This window comes from Schistocerca serialis, chromosome 10 (assembly GCF_023864345.2).
Source record: "Schistocerca serialis cubense isolate TAMUIC-IGC-003099 chromosome 10, iqSchSeri2.2, whole genome shotgun sequence".
NCBI classification, from domain to species: Eukaryota; Metazoa; Arthropoda; class Insecta; order Orthoptera; family Acrididae; genus Schistocerca; species Schistocerca serialis.
The window spans coordinates 20,638,146-20,654,179 of NC_064647.1; positions in this window are offsets into that span (position 1 = coordinate 20,638,146).

Sequence of the window (16,034 nt, forward strand, 5' to 3'; positions counted from 1 at the left end):
TGCAATCTCTGTGTTTCATCGTCAATAAGAACGTCCAAGGGATACAGTAAACCTGAAGTGACGCATCGGAATGTAAATCGGGACTCAGAGGAGAGGTTCAAATCATAGAAAGTTAGAGTGTCAGTCCTCTTGTACTTAAGTCGGCATTTTGCCTTTTGTATTAAATTCGGATGCAATTTCTGTGTTTCGTCGTCAATAAGAAGGTGCAAGGGATACTGTAAACCTGAAGTGAAGCATTGGAAACTAAAACTGGACACACACGAGGGGTTCGAATCATAGAAAGTTAGAGTGTCAGTACTCTTGAACTTAAGTCGGCATTGTGCCTTTTGTATGAAATTCAGATGGAATTTCTGTGTTTTATCGTCAATAAGAAGGTCCAAGTGTTATAGTAAACCTGAAGTGAAGCATCGAAATCGAATACTGGACTGACAGGACAGGTTCAAATCATAGAAAATTAGAGTGTCGGTCCACTTGTACTTAACTCGGAATTGTGCCTTTTGTACTAAATTCGGTTGCAATTTCTGTGTTACGTCGTCAATAAGAAGATTCAAGGGATACAGCAAACCGGACATGAAGCATCGGAATCGAAGAGGCTCAAATCATAGAAAGTGAGAGTGACAGTCGTCTTGTACTTAAGTCGGCATTGTGGCAATTGTAACAAATTCGGATGCAATTTCTGTGTTTCATCGTCAATAAGGAGGTCCAAGGGATACAGGAAACCGGAAGTGAAGCATCGGAATCTAAAAGTGGACCCACAGGAGAGGTTCAAATCATAGAGAGTTAGAGTGTCAGTTCTCTTTTACTTAAGTCGGCATTGTGCATTTTGTATTAAATTCGGATGCAATTTCTGTGATTCACCGTCAATAAGAACGTCCAAGGGATACAGTAAACCTGAAGTGAAGCATCGGAATCTAAAACTGGACTCACAGGAGAGGTTCATATCATAGAAAGTGAGAGTGTCAGTCCTCTTGTACTTAAGTCGGCATTGTGCTTTTTGTATTAAATTCGGATGCAATTGCTGTGTTTCATCATCAATAAGATGCTCCAAGGGATACAGTAAACCTGAAGTGAAGCATCGGAGTCTAAAACTGGACTCACAGGAGAGGTTCAAATCATATTAAGTGAGAGTGTCAGTCCTCTAGCACTTAAGACGGCATTGTGCCTTTTGTATTAAATTCGGATGCAATTTATGTGTTTCATCGTCAATAAGAGGGTCCAAGGGATACAGCAAACCTGAAGTGAAGCTTCGGAATCTAAGACTGGACTCACAGGAGAGGTTCGATTCATAGAAAGTTTAAGTGTCAGTCCTCTTGTACTTAAGTCGGCATTGTGCGTTTTGTAATATATTCGGATGCAATTTCTGTAATTCATCGTCAATAAGAAGGTCCAAGGGATGCAGTAAACCTGAAGTGAAGCATTGGAGTCTAAAACTGGACTCACAGGAGAGGTTCAAATCACAGAAAGTTAGAGTTTCAGTCCTCTTGTACTTAAGTCGGCATTGTGCCTTTTGTATTAAATTCGGATGCAATTTCTGTGTTTCATCGTCAATAAGAAGGTCCAAGGGATACAGTAAACCTGAAGTGAAGCATCGGAATCTAAAACTGGACTCACAGGAGGGGTTCATATCATAGAAAGTGAGAGTGTCAGTCCTCTTGTACTTAAGTCGGCATTGTGCCTTTTGTATTAAATTCGGATGCAATTTCTGTGTTTCGTCGTCAATAAGAAGGTGCAAGCGGTACTGTAAACCTGAAGTGAAGCATCGGAATCTAAAACTGGACTTACAGGTTAAGTTCAAGTCATAGAGAGTTAGAGTGCCAGTCTTCTTGTACTTATGTAGGCATTGTGCCTTTGTATTAAATTCGGATGCAATTTTAGTGATTCTTCGTCAATACGAAGGTACAAGGGATACAGTAAACCTGAAGTGAAGCATCGGAATCTAAAACTGGACTCACAGCAGAGGTTAAAATCATAGAATGTGAGAGTGTCAGTCCTCTTGTACTTAAGTCGGCATTGCGCCTTTTGTATTAACATCCTATGCAATTTCTGTTTTTCATCGTCAATAAGAAGGTCCAAGGGATACAGTAGACCTGAAGTGAAGCATCGGAATCTAAAACTGGATCCACAGGAGAGGTTCAAATCATAGAGAGGTAGAGTGTCAGTCGTCTTGTACTTAAGTCGGCATTGTGCAATTTGTATTAAATTCGGATGCAATTTCTGTGATTCATCGTCAATGAGAAGGACCAAGGGATATAGTAAACCTGAGGTGAAGCATCGGAATCTAAAACTGGACTCACAGGAGAGGTTCAAATCATAGAAATTGAGAGTGTCAGTCCTCTTGTACTTAAGTCGGCATTGTGACTTTTGTAATATATTCGGATGCAATTTCTGTAATTCATCATCAATAAGAAGGTCCACGGGATACAGTAAACCTGAAGTGAAGCCTCGGAGTATAAAAGTGGAGTCACAGGAGAGGTTCATATCATAGAAAGTGAGAGTGTCAGTTCTCTTGTACTTAAGTCGGCATTGTGCCTTTTGTATTAAAATCGTATGCAATTTCTGTTTTTCATCGTCAGTAAGAAGGTCCAAAGGATACAGTAAACCTGAAGTGAAGCATCGGAATCTAAAACTGGACACACAGGAGAGTTTCAAATCATAGAGAGTTAGAGTGTCAGTCGTCTTGTACTTAAGTCGGCATAGTGCAATTTGTATTAAAATCGCATGCAATTTCTGTGATTCATCGTCAATAAGAAGATCCAAGGGATATAGTAAACCTGAAGTGAAGCATCGGAATCTAAAACTGGACTCACAGGAGGGGTTGAAATCATAGAAATTGAGAGTGTCAGTCCTCTTGTACTTAAATCGGCATTGTGACTTTTGTATTAAATTCGGATGCAATTTCTGTGTTTCATCATCAATAAGGAGGTCCACGGGATACAGTAAACCTGAAGTGAAGCATCGGAATCTAAAACTGGACTCACTGGAGAGATTCAAATCTTAGAAAGTTAGAGTGTCAGTCCTCTTGTACTTAAGTCGGCATTGTGCGTTTTGTATTAAATTCGGATTTATTTTCTGTGTTTCATCATCAATAAGAAAGTCCAAGGGATAAAGTAAACGTGAAGTGAAGCATCGGAATCTAAAACTGGACTCACTGGAGAGGTTCAAATCATAGAAAGTTAGAGTGTCAGTCCTCTTGTACTTAAGTCGGCATTGTGCCTTTTGTATTAAATTCGGATGTAATTTCTGTGTTTCATCATCAATAAGAAGGTATAAGGAATACAGTAAACCTGAAGTGAAGCATCGGAGTCTAAAGCTGGACTCACAGGAGAGGTTCAAATCATAGAAAGTTAGAGTTCAGTCCTCTTGTACTTAAGTCGGCATTGTGCCTTTTGTATTAAATTCGGATGCAATTTCTGTGTTTCATCGTCAATAAGAAGGTCCAAGGGATACAGTAAACCTGAAGTGACGCATCGGAATGTAAATCGGGACTCAGAGGAGAGGTTCAAATCATAGAAAGTTAGAGTGTCAGTCCTCTTGTACTTAAGTCGGCATTTTGCCTTTTGTATTAAATTCGGATGCAATTTCTGTGTTTCGTCGTCAATAAGAAGGTGCAAGGGATACTGTAAACCTGAAGTGAAGCATTGGAAACTAAAACTGGACACACACGAGGGGTTCGAATCATAGAAAGTTAGAGTGTCAGTACTCTTGAACTTAAGTCGGCATTGTGCCTTTTGTATGAAATTCAGATGGAATTTCTGTGTTTTATCGTCAATAAGAAGGTCCAAGTGTTATAGTAAACCTGAAGTGAAGCATCGAAATCGAATACTGGACTGACAGGACAGGTTCAAATCATAGAAAGTTAGAGTGTCGGTCCACTTGTACTTAACTCGGAATTGTGCCTTTTGTACTAAATTCGGTTGCAATTTCTGTGTTACGTCGTCAATAAGAAGATTCAAGGGATACAGCAAACCGGACGTGAAGCATCGGAATCGAAATCTGGACTCACAGGAGAGGCTCAAATCATAGAAAGTGAGAGTGACAGTCGTCTTGTACTTAAGTCGGCATTGTGGCAATTGTAACAAATTCGGATGCAATTTCTGTGTTTCATCGTCAATAAGGAGGTCCAAGGGATACAGGAAACCGGAAGTGAAGCATCGGAATCTAAAAGTGGACCCACAGGAGAGGTTCAAATCATAGAGAGTTAGAGTGTCAGTTCTCTTTTACTTAAGTCGGCATTGTGCATTTTGTATTAAATTCGGATGCAATTTCTGTGATTCACCGTCAATAAGAACGTCCAAGGGATACAGTAAACCTGAAGTGAAGCATCGGAATCTAAAACTGGACTCACAGGAGAGGTTCAAATCATAGAAAGTGAGAGTGTCAGTCCTCTTGTACTTAAGTCGGCATTGTGCTTTTTGTATTAAATTCGGATGCAATTTCTGTGTTTCATCATCAATAAGATGCTCCAAGGGATACAGTATACCTGAAGTGAAGCATCGGAGTCTAAAACTGGACTCACAGGAGAGGTTCAAATCATATTAAGTGAGAGTGTCAGTCCTCTAGCACTTAAGACGGCATTGTGCCATTTGTATTAAATTCGGATGCAATTTATGTGTTTCATCGTCAATAAGAGGGTCCAAGGGATACAGCAAACCTGAAGTGAAGCTTCGGAATCTAAGACTGGACTCACAGGAGAGGTTCGAATCATAGAAAGTTTAAGTGTCAGTCCTCTTGTACTTAAGTCGGCATTGTGCGTTTTGTAATATATTCGGATGCAATTTCTGTAATTCATCGTCAATAAGAAGGTCCACGGGATACAGTAAACCTGAAGTGAAGCCTCGGAGTATAAAAGTGGAGTCACAGGAGAGGTTCATATCATAGAAAGTGAGAGTGTCAGTCCTCTTGTACTTCAGTCGGCATTGTGCCTTTTGTATTAAAATCGTATGCAATTTCTGTTTTTCATCGTCAGTAAGAAGGTCCAAAGGATACAGTAAACCTGAAGTGAAGCATCGGAATCTAAAACTGGACACACAGGAGAGTTTCAAATCATAGAGAGTTAGAGTGTCAGTCGTCTTGTACTTAAGTCGGCATAGTGCAATTTGTATTAAAATCGCATGCAATTTCTGTGATTCATCGTCAATAAGAAGGTCCAAGGGATATAGTAAACCTGAAGTGAAGCATCGGAATCTAAAACTGGACTCACAGGAGAGGTTCATATCTTAGAAAGTTAGAGTGTCAGTCCTCTTGTACTTAAGTCAGCATTGTGTGTTTTGTATTAAATTCGGATGCATTTTCTGTGTTTCATCATCAATAAGAAGGTCCAAGGGATACAGTAAACCTGAAGTGAAGCATTGGAGTCTAAAACTGGACTCACAGGAGAGGTTCATATCATAGAAAGTGAGAGTGTCAGTCCTCTTGTACTTAAGTCGGCATTGTGCCTTTTGTATTAAATTCGGATGCAATTTCTGTGTTTCGTCGTCAATAAGAAGGTGCAAGCGGTACTGTAAACCTGAAGTGAAGCATCGGAATCTAAAACTGGACTTACAGGTTAAGTTCAAGTCATAGAGAGTTAGAGTGCCAGTCTTCTTGTACTTATGTAGGCATTGTGCCTTTGTATTAAATTCGGATGCAATTTTAGTGATTCTTCATCAATACGAAGGTACAAGGGATACAGTAAACCTGAAGTGAAGCATCGGAATCTAAAACTGGACTCACAGCAGAGGTTAAAATCATAGAATGTGAGAGTGTCAGTCCTCTTGTACTTAAGTCGGCATTGCGCCTTTTGTATTAACATCGTATGCAATTTCTGTTTTTCATCGTCAATAAGAAGGTCCAAGGGATACAGTAGACCTGAAGTGAAGCATCGGAATCTAAAACTGGATCCACAGGTGAGGTTCAAATCATAGAGAGGTAGAGTGTCAGTCGTCTTGTACTTAAGTCGGCATTGTGCAATTTGTATTAAATTCGGATGCAATTTCTGTGATTCATCGTCAATGAGAAGGACCAAGGGATATAGTATACCTGAGGTGAAGCATCGGAATCTAAAACTGGACTCACAGGAGAGGTTCAAATCATAGAAATTGAGAGTGTCAGTCCTCTTGTACTTAAGTCGGCATTGTGACTTTTGTAATATATTCGGATGCAATTTCTGTAATTCATCATCAATAAGAAGGTCCACGGGATACAGTAAACCTGAAGTGAAGCCTCGGAGTATAAAAGTGGAGTCACAGGAGAGGTTCATATCATAGAAAGTGAGAGTGTCAGTCCTCTTGTACTTCAGTCGGCATTGTGCCTTTTGTATTAAAATCGTATGCAATTTCTGTTTTTCATCGTCAGTAAGAAGGTCCAAAGGATACAGTAAACCTGAAGTGAAGCATCGGAAACTAAAACTGGACACACAGGAGAGTTTCAAATCATAGAGAGTTAGAGTGTCAGTCGTCTTGTACTTAAGTCGGCATAGTGCAATTTGTATTAAAATCGCATGCAATTTCTGTGATTCATCGTCAATAAGAAGGTCCAAGGGATATAGTAAACCTGAAGTGAAGCATCGGAATCTAAAACTGGACTCACAGGAGGGGTTCAAATCATAGAAATTGAGAGTGTCAGTCGTCTTGTACTTAAGTCGGCATTGTGACTTTTGTATTAAATTCGGATGCAATTTCTGAGTTTCATCATCAATAAGGAGGTCCACGGGATACAGTAAACCTGAAGTGAAGCATCGGAATCTAAAACTGGACTCACAGGAGAGGTTCAAATCTTAGAAAGTTAGAGTGTCAGTCCTCTTGTACTTAAGTCGGCATTGTGCGTTTTGTATTAAATTCGGATGCATTTTCTGTGTGTCATCATCAATAAGAAGGTCCAAGGGATAAAGTAAACGTGAAGTGAAGCATCGGAATCTAAAACTGGTCTCACTGGAGAGGTTCAAATCATAGAAATTTAGAGTGTCAGTCCTCTTGTACTTAAGTCGGCATTGTGCCTTTTGTATTAAATTCGGATGTAATTTCTGTGTTTCATCATCAATAAGAAGGTCCAAGGGATACAGTAAACCTGAAGTGAAGCATCGGAGTCTAAAGCTGGACTCACAGGAGAGGTTCAAATCATAGAAAGTTAGAGTGTCAGTCCTCTTGTACTTAAGTCGGCATTGTGACTTTTGTTTTAAATTCGGATGCAATTTCTGTGTTTCATCGTCAATAAGAAGGTCCAAGGGATACAGTAAACCTGAAGTGACGCATCGGAATGTAAATCGGGACTCAGAGGAGAGGTTCAAATCATAGAAAGTTAGAGTGTCAGTCCTCTTGTACTTAAGTCGGCATTTTGCCTTTTGTATTAAATTCGGATGCAATTTCTGTGTTTCGTCGTCAATAAGAAGGTGCAAGGGATGCTGTAAACCTGAAGTGAAGCATTGGAAACTAAAACTGGACACACACGAGGGGTTCGAATCATAGAAAGTTAGAGTGTCAGTACTCTTGAACTTAAGTCGGCATTGTGCCTTTTGTATGAAATTCAGATGGAATTTCTGTGTTTTATCGTCAATAAGAGGGTCCAAGTTTTATAGTAAACCTGAAGTGAAGCATCGAAATCGAATACTGGACTCACAGGACAGGTACAAATCATAGAAAATTAGAGTGTCAATCCACTTGTACTTAACTCGGCATTGTGCCTTTTGTACTAAATTCGGTTGCAATTTCTGTGTCTTGTCGTCAATAAGAAGATCCAAGGGATACAGCAAACCGGACGTGAAGCATCGGAATCGAAAACTGGACTCACAGGAGAGGCTCAAATCATTGAAAGTGAGAGTGTCAGTCGTCTTGTACTTAAGTCGGCATTGTGGCAATTGTAACCAATTCGGATGCAATTTTTGTGTTTCATCGTCAATAAGGAGGTCCAAGGGATACAGGAAACCGGAAGTGAAGCATCGGAATCTAAAAGTGGACCCACAGGAGAGGTTCAAATCATAGAGAGTTAGAGTGTCAGTTCTCTTGTACTTAAGTCGGCATTGTGCATTTTGTATTAAATTCGGATGCAATTTCTGTGATTCACCGTCAATAAGAACGTCCAAGGGATACAGTAAACCTGAAATGGAGCATCGGAATCTAAAACTGGACACACAGGAGAGGTTCAAATCATAGAAAGTGAGAGTGTCAGTCCTCTTGTACTTAAGTCGACATTGTGCTTTTTGTATTAAATTCGGATGCAATTTCTGTGTTTCATCATCAATAAGATGCTCCAAGGGATACAGTAAACCTGAAGTGAAGCATCGGAGTCTAAAACTGGACTCACAGGAGAGGTTCAAATCATATTAAGTGAGAGTGTCAGTCCTCTAGCACTTAAGTCGGCATTGTGCCTTTTGTATTAAATTCGGATGCAATTTATGTGTTTCATCGTCAATAAGAGGGTCCAAGGGATACAGCAAACCTGAAGTGAAGCTTCGGAATCTAAGACTGGACTCACAGGAGAGGTTCGAATCATAGAAAGTTTAAGTGTCAGTCCTCTTGTACCTAAGTCGGCATTGTGTGTTTTGTATTATATTCGGATGCATTTTCTGTGTTTCATCATCAATAAGAAGGTCCAAGGGATACAGTAAACCTGAAGTGAAGCATCGGAGTCTAAAACTGGACTCACAGGAGAGGTTTAAATCATAGAAAGTTAGAGTTTCAGTCCTCTTGTACTTAAGTCGGCATTGTGCTTTTTGTATTAAATTCGGATGCAATTTCTGTGTTTCATCGTCAATAAGAAGGTCCAAGGGATACAGTAAACCTGAAGTGAAGCATCGGAATCTAAAACTGGACTCACAGGAGAGGTTCATATCATAGAAAGTGGAGTGTCAGTCCTCTTGTACTTAAGTCGGCATTGTGCCTTTTGTATTAAATTCGGATGCAATTTCTGTGTTTCGTCGTCAATAAGAAGCTGCAAGCCATACTGTAAACCTGAAGTGAAGCATCGGAATCTAAAACTGGACTTACAGGTGAAGTTCAAGTCATAGAGAGTTAGAGTGCCAGTCTTCTTGTACTTATGTAGGCATTGTGCCTTTGTATTAAATTCGGATGCAATTTCTGTGATTCATCGTCAATACGAAGGTACAAGGGATACAGTAAACCTGAAGTGAAGCATCGGAATCTAAAACTGGACTCACAGCAGAGGTTAAAATAATAGAATGTGAGAGTGTCAGTCCTCTTGTACTTAAGTCGGCATTGCGCCTTTTGTATTAACATCGTATGCTATTTCTTTTTTCCATCGTCAATAAGAAGGTCCAAGGGATACAGTAGACCTGAAGTGAAGCATCGGAATCTAAAACTGGATCCACAGGAGAGGTTCAAATCATAAAGAGGTAGAGTGTCAGTCGTCTTGTACTTAAGTCGGCATTGTGCAATTTGTATTAAATTCGGATGCAATTTCTGTGATTCATCGTCAATGAGAAGGACCAAGGGATATAGTAAACCTGAGGTGAAGCATCGGAATCTAAAACTGGACTCACAGGAGAGGTTCAAACCATAGAAATTGAGAGTGTCAGTCCTCTTGTACTTAAGTCGGCATTGTGACTTTTGTATTGAATTCGGATGCAATTTCTGTGTTTCATCATCAATAAGAAAGTCCGCGGGATACAGTGAACCTGTAGTGAAGCCTCGGAGTCAAAAAGTCGACTCACAGGAGAGGTTCAAATCACAGAGAGTTAGAGTGTCTGTCCTCTTGTACTTAAGTCGGCATTGTGCATTTTGTATTATACTCGGATGCAATTTCTGTAATTCATTGTCAATAAGAAGGTCCAAGGGATACAGTAAACCTGAAGTGAAGCATCGGAATCTAAAACTGGACTCACTGGAGAGGTTCAAATCATAGAAAGTTAGAGTGTCAGTCCTCTTGTACTTAAGTCGGCATTGTGCCTTTTGTATTAAATTCGGATGCAATTTCTGTGTTTCATCATCAATATGAAGGTCCAAGGGATACAGTAAACCTGAAGTGAAGCATCGGCGTGTAAAGCTGGACTCACAGGAGAGGATCATTCCATAGAAAGTTAGAGTGTCAGTCCTCTTGTACTTAAGTCGGCATTGTGCCTTTTGTATTAAATTCGGATGCAATTTCTGTGTTTCATCGTCAATAAGAATGTCCAAGGGATACAGTAAACCTGAAGTGAAGCATCGGAATGTAAATCGGGACTCACAGGAGAGGTTCAAATCATAGTACGTTAGAGTGTCAGTCCTCTTGTACTTAAGTCGGCATTGTGACTTTTGTATTAAATTCGGATGCAGTTTCTGTGTTTCATCATCAATAAGAATGTCCACGGGATACAGTAAACCTGAAGTGAAGCCTCGGAGTCAAAAAGTGGACTCACAGGAGAGGTTCAAATCACAGAAAGTTAGAGTGTCAGTCCTCTTGTACTTAAGTCGGCATTGTGCTTTTTGTATTAAATTCGGATGCAATTTCTGTGTTTCATCATCAATAAGAAGGTCCAAGGGATACGGTAAACCTGAAGTGAAGCATCTGAGTCTAAATCTGGACTCACAGCAGAGGTTCAAATCATAGAAAGTTAGAGTGTCAGTCCTCTTGTACTTAAGTCGGCATTGTGATTTTTGTATTAAATTCGGATGCAATTTCTGTGTTTCGTCGTCAATACGAAGGTGCAGGGGATACAGTAAACCTGAAGTGAAGCATCGGAATCTAAAACTAGACTCACAGGAAAAGTTAAAATCATAGGGAGTTAGAGTGTCAGTCCTCTTGTACTTAAGTCGGCATTGTGCCTTTTGTATTAAATTCGGATGCAATTTCTGTGATTCATCGCTAATAAGAAGGTCCAAGGGATATAGTAAACCTGAGGTGAAGCATCGGAATCTAAAACTGGACTCACAGGAGAGGTTCAAATCATAGAAATTGAGAGTGTAAGTCCTCTTGTACTTAAGTCGGCATTGTGACTTTTGTATTAAATTCGGATGCAATTTCTGAGTTTCATCATCAATAAGAAAGTCCACGGCATACAGTGAACCTGAAGTGAAGCCTCAGAGTCAAAAAGTCGACTCACAGGAGAGGTTCAAATCACAGAAAGTTAGAGTGTCAGTCCTCTTGTACTTAAGTCGGCATTGTGCATTTTGTATTATACTCGGATGCAATTTCTGTAATTCATCGTCAATAAGAAGGTCCAAGGGATACAGTAAACCTGAAGTGAAGCATCGGAATCTAAAACTGAACTCACTGGAGAGGTTCAAATCATAGAAAGTTAGAGTGTCAGTCCTCTTGTACTTAAGTCGGCATTGTGCCTTTTGTATTCAATTCGGATGCAATTTCTGTGTTTCGTCGTCAATAAGAAGGTGCAAGCGATACTGTAAACCTGAAGTGAAGCATCGAAATCTAAAACTGGACTTACAGGTGAAGCTCAAGTCATAGAGAGTTAGAGTGCCAGTCTTCTTGTACTTATGTCGGCATTGTGCCTTTGTATTAAATTCGGATGCAATTTCTGTGATTCATCGTCAATACGAAGGTACAAGGGATACAGTAGACCTGAAGTGAAGCATCGGAATCTAAAACTGGATCCACAGGAGAGGTTCAAATCATAGAGAGGTAGAGTGTCAGTCGTCTTGTACTTTAGTCGGCATTGTGCAATTTGTATTAAATTCGGATGCAATTTCTGTGATTCATCGTCAATAAGAAGGTCCAAGGGATATAGTAAACCTGAGGTGAAGCATCGGAATCTAAAACTGGACTCACAGGAGAGGTTCAAATCATAGAAATTGAGAGTGTCAGTCCTCTTGTACTTATGTCGGCATTGTGACTTTTGTATTAAATTCGGATGCAATTTCTGTGTTTCATCATCAATAAGAAAGTCCACGGGATACAGTGAACCTGAAGTGAAGCCTCGGAGTCAAAAAGTCGACTCACAGGAGAGGTTCAAATCACAGAAAGTTAGAGTGTCAGTCCTCTTGTACTTAAGTCGGCATTGTGCATTTTGTATTATACTCGGATGCAATTTCTGTAATTCATCGTCAATAAGAAGGTCCAAGGGATACAGTAAACCTGAAGTGAAACATCGGAATCTAAAACTGGACTCACTGGAAAGGTTCAAATCATAGAAAGTTAGAGTGTCAGTCCTCTTGTACTTAAGTAGGCATTGTGCCTTTTGTATTAAATTCGGATGAAATTTCTGTGTTTCATCATCAATATGAAGGTCCAAGGGATACAGTAAACCTGAAGTGAAGCATCGGAATCTAAAACTGGACTCACAGGAGAGGTTCATATCATAGAAAGTGAGAGTGTCAGTCCTCTTGTACTTAAGTCGGCATTGTGCCTTTTGTAATAAATTCGGATGCAATTTCTGTGTTTCGTCGTCAATAAGAAGGTGCAAGCGATACTGTAAACCTGAAGTGAAGCATCGGAATCTAAAACTGGAATAACAGGTGAAGTTCAAGTCATAGAGAGTTAGAGTGCCAGTCTTCTTGTACTTATTCCGGCATTGTGCCTTTGTATTAAATTCGGATGCAATTTCTGTGATTCATCGTCAATACGAAGGTACAAGGGATACAGTAAACCTAAAGTGAAGCATCGGAATCTAAAACTCGACTCACAGCAGAGGTTAAAATCATAGAATGTGAGAGTGTCAGTCCTCTTGTACTTAAGTCGGCATTGCGCCTTTTGTATTAACATCGTATGCAATTTCTGTTTTTCATCGTCAATAAGAAGGTCCAAGGGATACAGTAGACCTGAAGTGAAGCATCGGAAACTAAAACTGGATCCACAGGAGAGGTTCAAATCATAGAGAAGTAGAGTGTCAGTCGTCTTGTACTTAAGTCGGCATTGTGTAATTTGTATTAAATTCGGATGCAATTTCTGTGATTCATCGTCAATAGGAAGGTCCAAGGGATATAGTAAACCTGAGGTGAAGCATCGGAATCTAAAACTGGACTCACAGGAGAGGTTCATATCATAGAAATTGAGAGTGTCAATCCTCTTGTACTTAAGTCGGCATTGTGAATTTTGTATTAAATTCGGATGCAATTTCTGTGTTTCATCATCAATAAGAAAGTCCACGGGATACAGTGAACCTGAAGTGAAGCCTCGGAGTCAAAAAGTCGACTCACAGGAGAGGTTCAAATCACAGAAAGTTAGAGTGTCAGTCCTCTTGTACTTAAGTCGGCATTGAGCATTTTGTATTATACTCGGATGCAATTTCTGTAATTCATCGTCAATAAGAATGTCCAAGGGATACAGTAAACCTGAAGTGAAGCATTGGAATCTAAAACTGGACTCACTGGAGAGGTTCGAATCATAGAAAGTTAGAGAGTCAGTCCTCTTGTACTTAAGTCGGCATTGTGCCTTTTGTATTAAATTCGGATGCAATTTCTGTGTTTCATCATCAATATGAAGGTCCAAGGGATACAGTAAACCTGAAGTGAAGCATCGGCGTGTAAAGCTGGACTCACAGGAGAGGTTCATTCCATAGAAAGTTAGAGTGTCAGTCCTCTTGTACTTAAGTCGGCATTGTGCCTTTTGTATTAAATTCGGATTCAATTTCTGTGTTTCATCATCAATAAGAAGGTCCAAGGGATACGGTAAACCTGAAGTGAAGCATCGGAATCTAAAACTGGACTGACAGGAGAGGTTCAAATCATAGAGAGCTAGATTGTCAGTTGTCTTGTACTTTAGTCGGCATTGTGCAATTTGTATTAAATTCGGATGCAATTTCTGTGATTCATCGTCAATAAGAAGGTCCAAGGGATATAGTAAACCTGAGGTGAAGCATCGGAATCTAAAACTGGACTCACAGGAGAGGTACAAATCATAGAAATTGAGAGTGTCAGTCCTCTTGTACTTAAGTCGGCATTGTGACTTTTGTATTAAATTCGGATGCAATTTCTGTGTTTCATCATCAATAAGAAAGTCCCCGGGATACAGTGAACCTGAAGTGAAGCCTCGGAGTCAAAAAGTCGACTCACAGGAGAGGTTCAAATCACAGAAAGTTAGAGTGTCAGTCCTCTTGTACTTAATTCGGCATTGTGCGTTTTGTATTAAATTCGGATGCAATTTCTGTGATTCATCGCTAATAAGAAGGTCCAAGGGATACAGTAAACCTGAAGTGAAGCATCGGAATCTAAAACTGGACTCACAGGAGAGGTTAAAATCATAGAATATGAGAGTGGCAGTCCTCTTGTACTTAAGTCGGCATTGCGCCTTTTGTGTTAAAATCGTATGCAATTTCTGTTTTTCATCGGCAATAAGAAGGTCCAAGGGATACAGTAAACCTGAAGTGAAGCATCGGAATCTAAAACTGGACCCACAGGAGAGGTCAAATCATAGAGAGTTAGAGTGTCAGTCGTCTTGTACTTAAGTCGGCATTGAGCAATTTGTATAAAATTCGGATGCAATTTCTGTGTTTCATCAACAATTAGAAGGTCCAAGGGATACAGTAAACCTGAAGTGAAGCATCGGAATCTAAAACTGTGCTCACAGCAGAGGTCCAAATCATAGAAGGTGAGAGTGTTAGTCCTCTTGTACTTAAGTCGGCATTGTGCCTTTTGTATTTAATTCGGATTTAATTTCTGTGTTTCATCATCAATAAGAAGGTCCAAGGGATACGGTAAACCTGAAGTGAAGCATCGGAATCTAAAACTGGACTGACAGGAGAGGTTCAAATCATAGAAACTTAGAGTGTCAGTCCTCTTGCACTTAAGTCGGCATTGTGGCTTTTGTATTAAATTCGGATGCAATTTCTGTGATCCATCGTCAATAAGAAGCTCCAAGGGATGCAGTAAACCTGAAGTGAAGCATCGGAATCTGAAACTGGACTCATAGGAGAGGTTCAAATCATAGACAGTGAAAATGTCAGTCCTCTTGTATTGAAGTCGGCATTGTGCCTTTTGTATTAAATTCGGATGCAATTTCTGCGTTTCATCATCAATAAGAAGGTCCAAGAGATACAGTAAACCTGAAGTGAAGCATCGGAATCTAAAACTGTACTCACAGGAGAGGTCCAAATCATAGAAAGTAAGAGTGTCAGTCCTCTTGTACTTAAGTCAGCATTGTGCCTTTTGTATTAAATTCGGATGCAATTTCTGTGTTTCGTCGTCAATAAGAAGGTGCAGGGGATACAGTAAACCTGAAGTGAAGCATCGGAATCTAAAACTGGACTCACAGGATAAGTTAAAATCATAGAGAGTTAGAGTGTCAGTCCTCTTGTACTTAAGTCTGCATTGTGCCTTTTGTATTAAATTCGGGTGCAATTTCAGTGATTCATCGCCAATAAGAGGGTCCAAGGGATACAGTAAACCTGAAGTGAAGCATCGGAATCTAAAACTGGTCTCACAGGAGAGGTTCAAATCATAGAAGGTGAGAGTGTCAGTCCTCTTGTACTTAAGTCGGCATTGTGCCTTTTGTATTAAATTCGGATTCAATTTCTGTGTTTCATCATCAATAAGAAGGTCCAAGGGATACAGTAATCTGATGTGAAGCATCGGAATCTAAAACTGGACTGACAGGAGAGGTTCAAATCATAGAAAATTAGAGTGTCAGTCCTCTTGCACTAAAGTCGGCATTGTGCCATTTGTATATAATTCGGATGCAATTTCTGTGATTCATCGTCAATAAGAAGGTCCAAGCGATACCGCAAACTTGATGTGAAGCATCGGAATCCAAAACTGGACTCACTGGAGAGGTTAAAATCATAGAAAGTGAGAGTGTTAGTCCTCTTGTACTTAAGTCGGCATTGTGCTTTTTGTAATAAATTCGGATGCAATTTCTGTGTTTCGTCGTCAATAAGAAGGTGCAAGCGATACTGTAAACCTGAAGTGAAGCATCGGAATCTAAAACTGGACTTACAGGTGAAGTTCAAGTCATAGAGAGTTAGAGTGCCAGTCTTCTTGTACTTATGCCGGCATTGTGCCTTTGTATTAAATTCGGATGCAATTTCTGTGATTCATCGTCAATACGAAGGTACAAGGGATACAGTAAACCTAAAGTGAAGCATCGGAATCTAAAACTCGACTCACAGCAGAGGTTAAAATCATAGAATGTGAGAGTGTCAGTCCTCTTGTACTTAAGTCGGCATTGCGCCTTTT